This window comes from Homarus americanus, unplaced genomic scaffold, assembly GCF_018991925.1.
Source record: "Homarus americanus isolate GMGI-L3 unplaced genomic scaffold, GMGI_Hamer_2.0 scaffold48612, whole genome shotgun sequence".
NCBI classification, from domain to species: domain Eukaryota; kingdom Metazoa; phylum Arthropoda; class Malacostraca; order Decapoda; family Nephropidae; genus Homarus; species Homarus americanus.
This window is the reverse complement of record NW_024743176.1, coordinates 177,090-194,947: the sequence shown is the minus strand read 5'-3', so window position 1 is coordinate 194,947 and position 17,858 is coordinate 177,090. Positions and strand designations below refer to the sequence as shown.

General features: G+C 43.7%; 1 long non-coding RNA gene across 1 annotated transcript; it reads right to left on the bottom strand.

Moving 5' to 3' along the window:
- Window positions 1–2,282: 2,282 nt before the first annotated feature.
- LOC121877121 lies at window positions 2,283–13,438 on the bottom strand. Its single transcript, XR_006090896.1, has 2 exons — window positions 13,002–13,438; window positions 2,283–2,386 (listed from the first exon to the last, which is right to left on the bottom strand). It is a non-coding gene; the product is annotated as an uncharacterized LOC121877121 (long non-coding RNA).
- Between the last annotated feature and the right edge of the window lie 4,420 nt (window positions 13,439–17,858).

Genomic DNA, 17,858 nt, shown 5'->3' with positions numbered 1-17,858 from the left:
TACTAATAATACTAATAATACTAATAATAATAATAATAATAATAATAATAAGGTAAATCAATTAAACTTTTAGCTCTTAACATATAGGGAAACAGTATACCTTGTGTCTTATGAGAGAGAGAGAGAGAGAGAGAGAGAGAGAGAGAGAGAGAGAGAGAGAGAGAGAGAGAGAGAGAGAGAGAGAGAGAGAGAGAGAGAGAGAGTTATTTTCCAAGTGTTGTGACCATGTGTACATATAAAGGTGTTCAAGAGTCAAAATGCACATGGACATTAATAAATACCCTGTATGTATGTATGTATGTATGTATGTATGTATGTATGTATGTATGTATGTAACAAACTCTAATGAATTATAAATCACAAAAAATAATAATTAAAACCCAATCAGATTAAAACAAAAAAAACCTACCACATATAAGCCGGGTTTAATCTTATAAACAATGGTATTTTACACACACACACACACACACACACACACACACACACACTACCTATATCACCTAACATTATTATTGTATCAACGCACAAATGTATAATTAGATTAACACCTTTCAATTAGACCGTAACGAACATACATACATACATACATACATACATACATACATACATAATTACATTTCAGACACGTATGAAACTTTTACTGAATTAAACGCCTATTTTTTTTTTTTACCTGTAGAAAAACAACAACAATATTTCAGGTGATCAGAGGCCGCTGTTTTAGGTATGTGACTTCCTGCACTGACCTCTGACCTCCTGCTCTGACCTCTGCTGCTCGACCTCTGACCTCCTGCTCTGATCTCGACTCCTGTCTGATCCTGAAGTCCTGCACTGACCTCTGACCTCCTGTGATCTCTGACCTCTGCACTGACCTCTGACCTCCTGCACTGATTCTGACCTCCTGCTCTGATCTCTGAGTCCTGCACTGACCTCTGACCTCCTGCTCTGATCTCTGACCTCCTGCACTGACCTCTGACCTCCTGCCTGATCTCTGACTCCTGCTGCCTGCTCCTGACCTCCTCCTGTTGCTCTGCCTCCTGCACTGATCTCTGACCTCCTGCACTGACCTCTAACTTCCTGCACGGACCTCTGACCTCCTGTATTGAATTGACCTATGACCTCCTGCACTGACCGCTGACATGCACTGACCTTTGACCTCCTGCTCTGACCTTGACCTAAGCTAACCCCGACACCTGACAGATCTTCAATTATTCTCTGAACAAGCGAAAGTTTCGACACCCAGACAGACAGACAGACAGACAGAGAGACAGACAGACAGACAGACACCATCCTATCCTATCTATCTATCTATCTATCTATCTATCAACTTATTTATATACACACGGAAGAAAGAGACCCCAACTGTATGGTCGCCAACAGGTGACCGAGAAGTCCCTGTGCACCTGTAAAACAGTTGTTCCCCGTTAAACCTACAGTGTTCATTATCGGCGGTGCACACGGACTTTTCCACCACCTTATATAAACTAAGTGTATATTGATTTATTTAGTAATTTATATGAATAACATCATATATATATAGAAACAAGATAACGTGTAAGTAATATTTTTTTTTTTTTATTTCCAAAGTGTCGATTTTTTAACCATCTATATAAACGACTTCAACACCTTACATAAAGTACATAACATTATAATAATTCCTATAACACACCAACGTTTCATATAATAATCTTATACATAGTGACTTACCTTGAGCCGAGATGATATATAGAAGCATCTTATAGGAATTACATTTTATATAAACACACACACGTATATAATAAACTTTATATGTATACAAGAACTTATTTTATATATCAATTCACGCCTCTGTATATCACGGTATATGACTCTTTATAAAATTTGTATATACACTTATAGAAATAGTGAGGAAAATAAGGTTATATTGAAAATACATTGGTGTGGATAAAACAAGAATCTCGTGTTTTATTAAAGAATCAGAATCAATGTCTTAAAACTCCTGAATCTAGCGAGTCAATTATTATCCTAAACTGGAAATATGATTCATCTCCACAACAATGTTTTAGGATTGACAATATAAACCTGATTTAGAGAGTAAACCTCGTTCTTAAAGTGGGGTTGTGTTCGGTTTATTTTGCCAGAGAGGAATAAATATATAGTTTTTAGCTCATTGTCCTCAAGTTTATTTAAATGATTCAGGTAAATTAAAAAACTAAAACACATAAAAATTCACCCGTATTGAAAGTATACATAGAGGCGTGATCTGACTAAAAAATAAACCAAACTTAACCTAACCAACACAGACTTACCTTGATACACATGCATAATGAGAAGGGGAAAGTGGCGAAGATGAGAAGATAAGAAGCGATGGTTAATATAATAGCACAGCATCCAGGTTCCTCCGGGTTTGCTAGAGAGAGAGGGGGGAAAGATAAACCATGAATTAGTTACTGAGATAAAAAGATAATTATTGGGTTTATATAATCTGTTAAGGTGAGAGATAACAGAGATAAGTGAGAGATAACAGAGATAAGTGAGAGATAACAGAGACAAGTGAGAGATACAGAGACAAGTGAGAGATAACAGGACACAAGTGAGAGATAACAGGACTGATGAGAGATAACAGGACACAAGTGAGAGATAATAGGACACAATTGAGAGATAACAGGACACAAGTGAGAGATAACAGGACACAAGTGAGAGATAACAGGACACAAGTGAGAGAGATAACAGGACACAAGTGAGAGATAACAGGACACAAGTGAGAGATAACAGGACACAAGTGAGAGATAACAGGACACAAGTGAGAGATAACAGAGACAAGTGAGAGATAACAGGACACAAGTGAGAGATAACAGGACACAAGTGAGAGATAACAGAGACAAATGAGAGATAACAGGACACAAGTGAGAGATAACAGGACACAAGTGAGAGATAACAGAGACAAATGAGAGATAACAGGACACAAGTGAGAGATAACAGGACACAAGTGAGAGATAACAGGACACAAGTGAGAGATAACAGGACAAGTGAGATAACAGAGACACAAGTGAGAGATAACAGGACAATTGAGATAACAGGACACAAGAGAGATAACAGAGACAAAGTGAGAGATAACAGGACACAAGTGAGAGATAACAGGACACAAGTGAGAGAAAGACACAAGGAGAGAACAGGACATGGTACACAGGAGAGATAACAGACAAGTAGAGATACAGGACACAAGTGAGAGAACAGGACACAAGTGAGAGATAACAGAGACACAAGTGAGAGATAACAGGACACAAGTGAGAGATAACAGGACACAAGTGAGAGATAACCTGACACAAGTGAGAGATAACAGGACAAGTGAGAGATAACAGAGACACAAGTGAGAGATAACAGGACACAATTGAGAGATAACAGGACACAAGTGAGAGATAACAGAGACAAGTGAGAGATAACAGGACACAAGAGAGATAACAGGACACAAGTGAGAGATAACAGGACACAAGTGAGAGATAACAGGACACAAGTGAGAGATAACAGGACACAAGTGAGAGATAACAGGACACAAGTGAGAGATAACCTGACACAAGTGAGAGATAACAGGACACAAATGAGAGATAACAGGACACAAGTGAGAGATAACAGGACACAAGTGAGAGATAACAGGACACAAGTGAGAGATAACAGGACACAAGTGAGATAACAGGACACAAGTGAGAGATAACAGGACACAAGTGAGAGATAACAGGACACAAGTGAGAGATAACCTGACAAGTAGAGATAACAGGACACAAGTGAGAGATAACAGGACACAAGTGAGAGATAACAGGACACAAGTGAGAGATAACAGGACACAAGTGAGAGATAACAAGGCCAAGTGAGAGATAACAGGACACAAGTGAGAGATAACAGGACACAAGTGAGAGATAACAGGACACAAGTGAGAGATAACAGGACACAAGTGAGAGATAACAGGACACAAGTGAGAGATAACAGGACACAAGTAGAGATAACAGGACACAAGTGAGAGATAACAGGACACAAGTGAGAGATAACAGGACACAAGTGAGAGATAACAGGACACAAGTGAGAGATAACAGGACACAAGTGAGAGAAACAGGACACAAGTGAGAGATAACAGGACACAAGTGAGAGATAACAGGACACAAGTGAGATAACAGGACACAAGTGAGAGATAACAGGACACAAGTGAGAGATAACAGGACACAAGGAGAGATAACAGGACACAAGTGAGAGATAACTGACACAAGTGAGAGATATGACACAAGTGAGAGATAACAGGGATACAGACACAAGTGAGAGATAACAGGACACAAGTGAGATAACAGGACACAAGTGAGAGATAACAGGACACAAGTGAGAGATAACCTGACACAAGTGAGAGATAACAGGACACAAGTGAGAGATAACAGGACACAAGGAGAGATAACAGGACACAAGTGAGAGATAACAGGACACAAGGAGAGATAACAGGACAAGTGAGAGATAACAGGACACAAGTGAGAGATAACAGGACACAAGTGAGAGATAACAGGACACAAGTGAGAGATAACAGGACACAAGTGAGAGATAACAGGACAAGTGAGAGATAACAGGACACAAGGAGAGATAACAGGACACAAGTGAGAGATAACAGGACACAAGTGAGAGATAACAGGACACAAGTGAGAGATAACAGGACACAAGTGAGAGATAACAGGACACAAGTGAGAGATAACAGGACACAAGTGAGAGATAACAGGACACAAGTGAGAGATAACAGAGACAAATGAGAGATAACAGGACACAAGTGAGAGATAACAGGACACAAGTGAGAGATAACAGGAGACAAGTGAGAGATAACAGGACTGATGATTGAACATTCTATTAACTTTGAGATACAAGAGAATAAAATAAATTACCGTTAAAACAAAGAAACAAATGGAAATAACAGACAGATAAAAACACGAGACAATAAATATTAAAGAGAGAGAGAGAGAGAGAGAGAGAGAGAGAGAGAGAGAGAGAGAGAAATAATTGATGTAAATAGTTTTAATTAATTTTTATTATTACTTTTAAATATTTTTTTTTAATTTGTATATTTTTATTAATTTTTTATTTGTTTTCATTATTTTTAGTTTTATAATATTTTACTTTCACAAAAACTACAAAAAAGTGAAGAAAAGTAAATTAGTATTATGTTAACGTTTACCTTAACAAATAAAGTAAAAAGTTAGAATAAATTAAAAAAGCTTAGAATAAATTAAAAAGCTTAGAATAGATTAAAAAGCTTAGAAAAATTGTAAAAGAAAAAAAAAGAATAAATTAAAAAAGCTTAGAATAGATTAAAAAGCTTAGAATAAATTAAGAAAGCTTAGAATAGATTAAAAAGCTTAGAATAAATTAAAAATCTTAGAATAAATTAAAAAATACAGATAGAAAGAAGATAGAGAATAATGAAAGATAAAGATGAATATTTAATGGAGAAAAAATACTTACATTAACTATTTATTGAAGAGCATATGCAAAAAATTATGTACAAAATATGAATAAAAATGAAAAAAATAAAATTGGACAAAAATAAAGTACTAATTATACATATTTATTATACATTAATGAATAAGAAAATTAAATAAGATTGATGTTATATTCACTACATAATTATATAACCGATATAAATGAATGCTAAGTAAGAATTAAAAGAAATACGGAATTTTAGTTAATTTGTCGAAGTAATAAGGAAAAGATTTATAAAATACGATGTCAGCGTATTTAAGGGGAAATAAGGTGTCAGAAATACGTTAAGAGAGAGAGGGGGGGGGGGGGGGAGAGAGAGAGAGAGAGAGAAGAAGATAAATAATAATAATAATAATAATAATAATAATAAAAATAATAATAATAATAATAATAATAATAATAATAATAATAATAATAATAATAATAATAATAATAATAATAATAATAATAAATTCACGAAAGACATAGATTAATCATTCCTATAATTATATCATTGTGTTATAGGACTGAATTATAGAACTAATATAAACAGCAAAAAAATAATAATAATATATATGAATAAATTATAAATCATGGCGATAAATATATTGAAGAAGAGATTAAAGTTATACTCACCTGTACGAGAAAACATTACCCAGGTAAACCTATGAAGGAAAACAACTAATATTGTCCTTATAAATACACACACACACACACACACACACACACACACACCAAGATGCAGTAAATATTTCTTCATTACTAAAAAAAATGCAATTATTGATCCAAGATGCCCATGCAAAGTACATTTAAACGAAAAATTTTTACAACATACAAAAATTATTAAAACAATTAATTTCTCTATTTATTGTGTAGAGAAAAGATAAAAAATATATATATATAAAAGTTAGATGTTTAAGATGCATTTATTACGTGTTAAAGGATTATTTATGGAAGACTTGAGATGATTTGGCCAAACTATTTATTAAGTCATGCAAAAGCAGTATTGGATTGTACATACATACATACATACATACATACATACACACACACACACACACACACACACACACGCACACACACATAACTACTGCACCACATCGACTAACACACACACACACACACACACACACACACACACCTAACTACGCACCACCATCGACTAACACACACACACACACACACACACACACACACACACACACACCTAACTACTGCACCACCATCGACTAACACACACACACACACACACACACCTAACTACTGCACCACCATCGACTAACACACACACACACACCCACACACACACACCTACTCCCACCATCGACTAACACACACACACACACACACACACACACACACACACACACACACACACACACACACACACACACACACCTAACTACCGCACCACCATCGACTATGATAATTGATAATGAACTTGATAATTGGACCGATAAGGAATATATAATTATGAAAATACTGATAAATATTTAGTTATTTATTATAGAAAAACGTTAGAGAGTCTTATATAAAGAGACTGACAGACAGACACACCTCCAGACCCTCTCACCCCCACTCCCACACACGCCCACTCATCTTTCTCCCTCTCACCCCCACTCCACACACACACGCCCACTCATCTTTCTCCCTCTCACCCCCACCCACACACACACACACACTCATCTTTCTCCCTCTCACCCCCCACTCCACACACACACACACACTCATCTTTCTCCCTCTCACCCCCACCTACACACACACACACCTCATCTTTCTCCCTCTCACCCCCACCCACACACACACACACTCATCTTTCTCCCTCTCACCCCCACCCACACACACACACTCATCTTTCTCCCTCACCCCCACCCACACACACACACCTCATCTTTCTCCCTCTCACCCCCCACTCCACACACACACACACACACACTCATCTTTCTCCCTCACCCCCACTCCACACACACACACACACACCCATCTTTCTCCCTCTCCACCCCACTCCACACACACACACACACACATCTTTCTCCTCCTCACCCCCACTCCACACACACACACACTCATCTTCTCCCTCTCACCCCCCACTCCACACACACACACACACACACCTCATCTTTCTCCCCTCCCACCCCCACCCACACACACACACTCATCTTTCTCCCTCTCACCCCCACTCCACACACACACACACTATCTTTCTCCCCTCTCACCCCCCACCCACACACACACACACTCATCTTTCTCCTCTCACCCCACTCCACACACACACACACACTCATCTTTCTCCCTCTCACCCCCCACTCCACACACACACACTCATCTTTCTCCCTCTCACCCCCCACTCCACACACACACACTCATCTTTCTCCCTCACCCCCACTCCACACACACACACACACTCATCTTTCTCCCTCTCACCCCCACCCACACACACACACACTCATTCTTTTCCTCTCACCCCCCACCCCCACACACACACACACACTCATCTTTCTCCCTCTCACCCCCACTCCACACACACACACTCATCTTTCTCCTCTCACCCCACTCCACACACACACACACTCATCTTTCTCCCTCTCACCCCCACTCCACACACACACACTCATCTTTCTCCCTCTCACCCCCCCCACTCCACACACACACACACACACACACTCATCTTCTCCCTCTCACCCCCCCCACTCCACACACACACACACACACACACACACACACACACACACACACACACACACACACTCATCTCCTCTCACCCCCCACCCACACACACACACACACACACACACACTCATCTTTCTCCCTCCCACCCCACACACACACACACACACACACACACACACACACACACACACACACACACACACACACCATTCTACAAACTACTATCAATAACTTCTAAAACTAGCTATAAACTCCCTCCATAACACCACTAAGCCATCACACCTTAATAACGAGGTGATTAGGCCTCTATGTCTGTTCCTAATCCTTCATCCTAATCTAAATCCTCTGTACTGTTGCTAATCCTCATTCTAATCCGTCACCTTCATCTACAATATAATCGGTAATGATATTGAAGTGAGAAGTGAAGTGACAATGGAAGCAAGAGGTGACTGTTGTACCCTTCTTCTCCCTCTTTCTTCCTCCCCCTTACCTCCCTTTATAACACCCCTTTCAAAATCCTTCAGCGATTTCCCAGCCATCCAAACACCTCATCATGGCCGCTGGAGACAGGTGGATTTTTTTTGACTTTTATTTGACGGATTTAATGACAATATTTTCCCCGGTTAAATAAAAGTGAAATTAAGGGCCGGCGACTGTATGTGAACTTGGGGGAGAGATAATAATACTAAAAACAGGTTCCATTACGTTGATTACATTTAGTTCCCGGTGTTGTAGAGATGATGGGTGGGTAGTGAGAGGGAGGAGGAGCCAGTTGTGTTCCTACATCCTCCTCACCTTCCCTTCCTTCTTTCCTTCCCTCCCTTTTACTACCTCCTCAGTCCTTGGTCCAGGTGTGTTCTCACCCTCCTCCTCACTCCTTCCTTCCTTCCTTCCTTCTTCCTTTCCCTCCCTTACTACCTCCCAGTCCTTGGTCCAGGTGTGTTCCCTACCTCCTCCTCACCCTTCCTTCCTTCCTTCCTTCCTTCTTCCCTTCCCTCCCTTTACTACCTCCCAGTCCTTGGTCCAGTTGTGTTCCCTACCTCCTCCCCTCACTTCTTCCTTCCTTCCTTCCTTCTTCCTTCCCTCCCTTCACTACCTCCCAGTCCTTGGTCCAGGTGTGTGTTTCCACCTCCTCCTCACTCCTTCCTTCCTTCCTTCCTTCCTTCCTTCCCTCCCTTCACTACCTCCCAGTCCTTGGTCCAGGTGTGTTCCCTACCTCCTCCTCCTCACTCCTTCCTTCCTTCCTTCCTTCTTCCTTCCCTCCCTTCACTACCTCCCAGTCCTTGGTCCAGGTGTGTTGCCTTCCCTCACCTGGCTAACCACACCTTCAATGACGGTGTTTACTTCACCATCAGCTCACCCTCGTCTTTTAGTGTCCACCATTAAAACACATCTTTGGGGGAGTCACACAGCCTTCCTTCCCTCCTTCCTTCCTTCCCTCCTTCCATCCCTCCTTCCTTCCTTCCTTCCTACACGCCCAGCACCTTTAAGTAGTGTTTTATGGCGTCCACCGATCCTTAACACACCTGTAGAGTTCCTTCACGCCTTAACACGTGTTACACTTTACAGGAAGATTTTTTCCTTCCATTACAAATATTGATCTTTTAATCTCATTTGTATTTTGCTTTCTTGGAGACACTTAACTGTTGTCTTCTCTCTCTCACTACAACCTAACCTACCACCCACCCTCCCTCCCCTCCCACCTAGCCCCTCCTCAACTCCCTCAAGACCAGCCCTCACAAGACCTTATCTAAAGACCTCAACCCATTCACCCCAAGAGCCACTTTTAAGACCACCACCCCCTACCCACATACACGGCTGGAAAGATCTTCAGTCCACACCCCTGCCATAGCCTGCTCCTACCCTCACCCAACCCTACCTTCTGTACTCTAACCCCACCCTACCCACCTTCTGTACTCTACCCCACCCTACCCCACCCTACCCAACCCTACGCTACTCTACCCCACCCTACCCTACCCCACCCTACCCTACGCTACTCTACCCAACCCTTCCTACCCTGCCCCACCCTACCCTACCCCAAACCTACCCTACCCCTACCCTACCCCACCCTCTACCCCACCCAACCCTACGCTACCCCTACCCCACTCTACACCCCTTCCCCACCCTACCCCACCTAACGCCACCCCTACTCCTACCCCACCCTTCTACCCCACCACCCCACCCTACGCCACCCCCACCCTACCCCTAACCCCCACCCCTTCCCACCCCACCCAACTCCTACCCTACCCCTACCCTACCCTACCCCCACCCTACCACCCCTTCTCTACCCTCAATCTCACCCCACCCCAAACCCTACCCCAACCCCACCCCACCCCCACCCCTACCCCACCCCACCCCCACCCCACCCAACCCCTACCCCACCCAACCCCACTCCAACCCACCCCACCCCACCCCACCCCACCCCTCTCTCACCCCACCCCACCCCCACCCCCACCCAACTCCCCACCCCACCCCACCCGACCCCACCCTACCCCCTTCCCCACCCCACCCCACCCCTTCCCCACCCCCACCCCCACCCCACGCTACCCCAACCCCACCCCACCATTCCCCACCCTACCCAATCCCCACCCCACCCCTACCCTAGTATCCCATCCCTACCCTGCTCTACCCCACCCAACTCTGCCCCACCCTACCCTAACCCCCACCCTACCCCACCCCACCCAACCCTACTCCCCACCCTAACACCCTACACCCTACCCCACCCTACGCCACCCCACCCTACGCTACCCCACCCCACCCTTCTCTCACCCCAACCAACTCTGCCCACCCTACCCCACCCCACCCCCACCCCACCCCACCTTACTCTACCTTTACCCCTACCCTCCTTCTCCACCCCACCCTACCCCCTATGCCACCCCACCCCACCCCACCCCACCACCCCACGCCACCCCACACCCCACCCAACCCCAATCTCACCCCACCCCACCCTACCCCACCCCACCCCACCCTACCCACTCCACTCCCACCCCACCCCACCCCAATCTCTACCCCACCCCCACCCCACCCCACCCCTACCCAACTCCCAGGCTCCCCACCCAACCTGCCCACCCCACCCCACCAACCCTACCCCATCCCACTCCCACCCCACCCCCACCCCTACCCTACCCCACCCCTTACCCTACCCTACTCTACCACCCCACCCTACCCCTACCCAACTCTGCCCCTACCCCACCCCACCCCACCCCACCCTACCCCTTCTACCCTACCCAACCCTACGCTACTCTACCCCACCCTCCCTACTCCTACCCCACTTCTCACTCTTTAATCTCTACCCTCACCCTCTCCCACCCCCACCCTACCTTACCCTACTCTACTCTACCCCTACCCTACCCTAGCCTACACCCCCACTCCCTTCTCTACCCTACCCTACCCACCCTACCCTACCACTCTACATCTACCCCACCCCCACCCCACCCCAACCCAACCCCACCCTACCCTACCCTACTCTACTCTACTCTACCCTACCCTACCCTACCCTACTCCCTACCCTACCCTCCCAACCCCACGCTACCTACTCCCACTCCTACCCTACTCCCTACCCCTACCCCTACCCTACTCCTACTCTACTCCACCCCACCTCTACCCCACTCCTACCCTACTCCCACCCCCCTCCCCTACCCCTACCCTACACTCTACTCTACCCTACGCTACTCTACCCCTACCCTCATTCTCCTACTCCTACCCCCACCCTACTCCTTACTTATACCCCAATCCCCACCCCCACCCCTACCACCAACAGTCATAAAAGATCTCGCGTCTCGTTTCACAAGCCTTTATCAATTATCCAGAGGGACATTTTTCTTCTCCAGTACAGAGGAAGACCCGAGTCATGAGCGCTCACAAAAGTAATGGACGAAGGTAGGAAAAAAAAATCTGAATCCCCACAGTAAAATTTCTTAACTACAAAGACTTTAGAAATGAGTTTGAAATTTGCCCATTAGCTCCTTCACACACGACCAAAAAATATTAACGAAATAGGAAATAGCAAAATAATATCCTGACAAAATATAGTAATTAATTGGGCAAGATGGATATAGTTCCCTGGTACTAAATAATATACTATTTATTATCATGTTTATTTATTGATATTTTTTACGTCTGACTCGAATGCCTTCTTTTGTTGACCTGAAACCTGTTAATAAATTCAGAGATAAGTGATTTAGTTGATAATAAAATGGTCTAATACAGGTAAGTCTAATTATAAGGCTTGGTGGTTCAAAACTCTATAGTGATATTAGCCAGAGACCCTGAAGAGTTATAGAGCTTTATTAAGATAACACTATATTAGGATCATACGTACATAAAAAATAAACACATACATACATACATACACACATACATACATACATATATACATACATACATACATATATTACATACATACATACATATATTACATACATACATACATACATACATATATTACATACATACATACATACATACACAATCCAAAAGGTGGCGGCTGAGTGAGGAAGGGAAGGAGAGAGGGAGATGGAGGGGAGGGAAGGAGAAAGAGGAGGGGGAGGGGGGGGGGGGGGGGAGATGGGAGAGGGAAGGAGAGAGGAGATGGAGGGGAGAAGGAGGAGAGGAGATGGGAGAAGGGAAGGAGAGGGAGATGGAGGGGGAAGGAGGAGAGAGGAGATGGAGGGAGGGAAGGGAAGGAGAGGAGGAGGGAGGGGGGGGGGGTATCATAATATATACAGCTTATATACAGTATACCAACTACTCACACACGCACAAGACCTCCAAACTTCAAGGTGGAGGGGTGCAATGGGAGGGAGGGCGGGAGGAGGTAAGGTGAGGTAAGGTTAGGTTCAAGACGAGAGAGGAGGGGTTAGAGTACTCACGAAACATCACGTGTAGCTCGTAGCAGGAGGAAGACTTCCTTGTGGTGTGGTACTACGCAAGGGGCCCTAAGGTGGAATACGACGCATACTTTTTTCATAAAGCCTGATTTGTTGGTGCTTATTTACACTCCAAAAATAGAGACTCAAGGTGTACTGAGACGGGGTTAAGAAGGGGTGTGTGTGGTGTTGAAGGGGGGGAGGGTAAGAGGTGTGTGTGTGGGTTGGTTTTAGTTTAAGGGGAAGTTAGTTTTGGGAGGATTTAAATGAGAGAGGGAGGTAGTTTGTTTGGCTATGGGTGTTGTTGGTGCAGTACGTATGTTAAGGATACGGCACTGTGACTGGTTGTTGTGGGTTGTGGTGGTAGTGGTGGTGTTTGTGGTGGTGGTGGTGGTGGTGATGGAGGTGGTGGTGATGGTGATATTGTTGTTCTTGGTGGTGGTGGTTGATGTGGTGGTTGATGTGGTGGTGGTGGTTGATGTGGTGGTGGTGGTTGATGTGGTGGTGGTGTTGTTGTTGCTGTGGTAGTGAACGTAGGGCTACCATACTGTACGTGGTGAGGTGGAGAAGGTAAGCAAGCAAGTATCTCTGTGGTGGCTCTTGAGATTCATCACTCTAGAATCCTGTCTTTGGAAACTCAGTGACCAATGGGAGTCTCTTACTTGCTGAGGACTGCTGAGTAACCAGAGGACTCCCCCCAATGACCCAAACTCCCTGACTAATAGAATCTCTCGTTAGTGGACTCCGTTACTAAGAGAGACTGTCCTTGTGGAGGTTTAGTGAACTAGAGAATCTCAAGGCGGAAGATACGCCAGTTACTTTGAGTCATTCTTAGGTTGGGAAGGAGAGTTTGATCACAAGAGACAGCTCATGTTAATACAGTCACTCAGTCGCACCAGAGAAGTGACAATTCCACTTCACAAAACACAAATGGCAATAAATGTTTGAACTGGGGGGAAAAAATATTTGATATATATATATTGTCTCTGATATTATTTTTATTTTATTATTTTTTATTTACGGTAATGCAAAATGTTTTTATCACACTGTTAATGAGAGTTTATTTACAACAGGTAGATGAGGAGTGAAATGAGAGGTGAGCTTATACCTAAAATGCTTGACAGTATATGACAAGTGAAGGTCTATAAAAAGTATATATTGTGAATGGTGGATGTAAGTATTGGGGTACGAATGTGTTGTGTATGTATGTATGTATGTATGTATGTATGTATGTATGTATGTATGTAGTATTGTCTTAATAACCCAACTATTAAAACTTTCTTTTTGTTTAGTTATCTTCCAAGTTTCTTTGCGTGTTAAAGTACTTATTTTCTGTTGCCTTAAGCCTTATATTTTTACCTTTTCCTCGCTTACAGCTTTTATTGGGGTCACTGGCGGTACACTATTGACACCTGGGACTATCTCCAGCTGTCTCCATACTGTGTCTTGTCTGCTTGTTACAGTCATTGGCTCTTACACACACAAACACACTATCTTATCACTGTTAATTATTATTATTATTATTATCCTTGTTGTCCACCACTCTGTTCACTCCCGGAGAAACATTATCACCATTATAAATTCGACTCTCACAGGTGTCGTCACAACTAACACTAGGACCTGTGTTGTGGTTCACTAGGTGTTCCTATGTCCATCGTTAGGTTCCAAAGTTCCACCAGTGATTGATGTCTGTATGTATGTACGTGTGTAATACTTGTTATATTATTAACCCCGTGACTATGAATGGTTCGCTGTCATAAAACATCCATTACTATTGGCATCTTCTCTATCTGAAAAGAAGAAAAAGTAGGATATTGGATCGTGTGAGACAGCTGTTGTGTGTTCAATGTTGTTATTCTCTCTATAAACTAATTGACGTGTCTCTTGTTATCCATACAGTAGCGTCTCAACCAAGTGGGTGAATAATTAGTATTTTTATTATATAATTATTGTTATAGATATATCCTTCTTCAACGATTAATTTAGGTAAGTTTTTTTTTATTATTTGTCAAATGTCGTCGTCTAAAGCCCTCCGAAAGACGATAAACAGCGAACGAATGAACGAATACGACGATCAACCAAACACGTTCTTCAACATACTTCCCTGTCTATTTCCCACATAATTTCATACGCTTTTTTTTTTACTTTCGTTCACGACAGTAATACATATATTTAATTATTATTAAGTTCAGTAATTATATGTTTTGTTCACTATGCTATTACGCCAACACGAGGAGCCGCCGATGTGGTTAGTATCACATGAAGATTGGACCCCCTCACACAGCCTATTGTAACTGGTGATTAATTAACCCAACGCTACCTAGGTTAGGTTAAGGTTGATTTAGTTGGATTAGATTAGGTTTGATTAAGGTGTTGTTCATCATGAAGTGAGATAAGCTGGGGTGCCTAATATTCAGGTGATCCAAAAAAATCATTAAAAGGTCTTGTAAACATTGTTAAGTATTTCTGGTGGATTAGTTAACTGGGCTCTAATCCTTGTGTGCCTCAGTCCTAATCGAACCTAATCTAAATTTTAGGATTCAGGCTCGGATTAGGTAAGGCCTCATCCTAATGATAAGGTTAAGTTGGGGTGTATTCGAGCTGGGGTCTATTAGAACTGGGGACAATTAGGTCTGGGAAAATTATGGCTGGGGAAAACTTTGTCAATATATCGTTTAAAAATTTTCTTACAGCAAATCTGTCATTTTACAACCCCCTCCCCCTCCCCACGCACCCAAAAAAAAACAATCACAGAATACGATTTTGACTTCCAAAGGTTTCGAATCTTGTTTCACACGGCTTCGAAACTAGTGTCAATAGGTTTCGAATCTTGTTTCACACGGCTTCGAAACTAGTGTCAATAGGTTTCAATCATCATCATACATACACGAACTTGCGTCAAAAGGAGGTTTCGTTTATGGTTTCACAAGGTTTCGAATCATCATTCATTCATACACGAATCCTGCGTCAAAAGGAGGTTTCGTTTATGGTTTCTCAAGGTTTCGAATCATCATTCATACATACACGAATCCTGCGTCAAAAGGAGGTTTCGTTTATGGTTTCACAAGGTTTCGAATCATCATTCATACATACACGAATCCTGCGTTAAAGGAGGTTTCGTTTATGGTTTCACAAGGTTTCGAATCATCATTCATACATACACGAATCCTGCGTCAAAAGGAGGTTTCGTTTATGGTTTCACAAGGTTTCGAATTAGACTTCAAGATGTTTCAATGGGTGTTTGTTGACGTCCTGTAGATCAATATTAACAAACAATGGCGTCGGCTCATCTTTTCACTAAAAGCACTGGTCTGGGAACGCCTTACAGCAGAGAGAGAGAGAGAGAGAGGGAGAGAGGGAGAGAGCAAATGGCAAAAAAATAACCACGGTACCAACACAACCACGACACCAACACAACCACGACACCAACACAACCACGGCACCAACACACAACCACGGCACCAACACAACCACGGCACCAACACAACCACGGCACCAACACAACCACGGCACCAACACAACCACGGCACCAACACAACCACGACACCAACACAACACGGCACCAACACAACCACGGCACCAACACAACCACGGCACCAACACAACCACGGCACCAACACAACCACGGCACCAACACAACCACGGCACCAACACAACCACGGCACCAACACAACCACGGCACCAACACAACCACGGCACCAACACAACCACGACACCAACACAACCACGGCAACAACACAACCACGGCACCAACACAACCACGGCACCAACACAACCACGGCACCAACACACCCACGGCACCAACACAACCACGGCACCAACACAACCACGGCACCAACACACCCACGGCACCAACACAACCACGGCACCAACACAACCACGGCACCAACACAACCACGACACCAACACAACCACGGCACCAACACACCCACGGCACCAACACAACCACGGCACCAACACAACCACGGCACCAACACAACCACGGCACCAACACAACCACGGCACCAACACAACCACGGCACCAACACACCCACGGCACCAACACAACCACGACACCAACACAACCACGGCACCAACACAACCACGCACCAACACAACCACGGCACCAACACAACCACGACACCAACACAACCACGGCACCAACACAACCACGGCACCAACACAACCACGGCACCAACACAACCACGGCACCAACACAACACGACAACAACACAACCACGGCACCAACACAACCACGACACCAACACAACCACGGGCACCAACACAACCACGGCACCAACACAACCACGGCACCAACACAACCACGGCACAACACAACCACGGCACCAACACAACCACGGCACCAACACACCCAAAAGCACAGGTATTGAAATAAATTTTTAAACAATTGATGAACGAGCTAAGGAGCCAACGGAGAGAGAGAGAGAGAGAGAGAGAGAGAGAGAGAGAGAGAAAAAATTTAATCCAGTTGATCTAATAAATTAAACATGAATTTATACAAACAATCACTAATTCTTTAATCAATTATTCAATATCAATTTCATCTATTTCAATCTATTAATCTACTCGTTTATTAACGCTATAGTAATCTAACTATCTATCAGTTGAAAATGTTATCTAGCTATCCATCTATCGAACCATCTACCTGTGAGAATATCAATCTATCTACCTATCGATTGACAGCTGATAGATGGATGGACAGACAGACAGACAGACAGACATTCAATCGTATCAATAACACATAAATCCTTCAAGTGTGGGGGGGAGGGAGAAGGTGGGGGGGGAGAAGTGGGGGAGGGAGAAGTGGGGGGGAGGAAGAAGTGTGGGGGAGGGAGAAGTGGGGGGGGAGGGAGAAGGAGG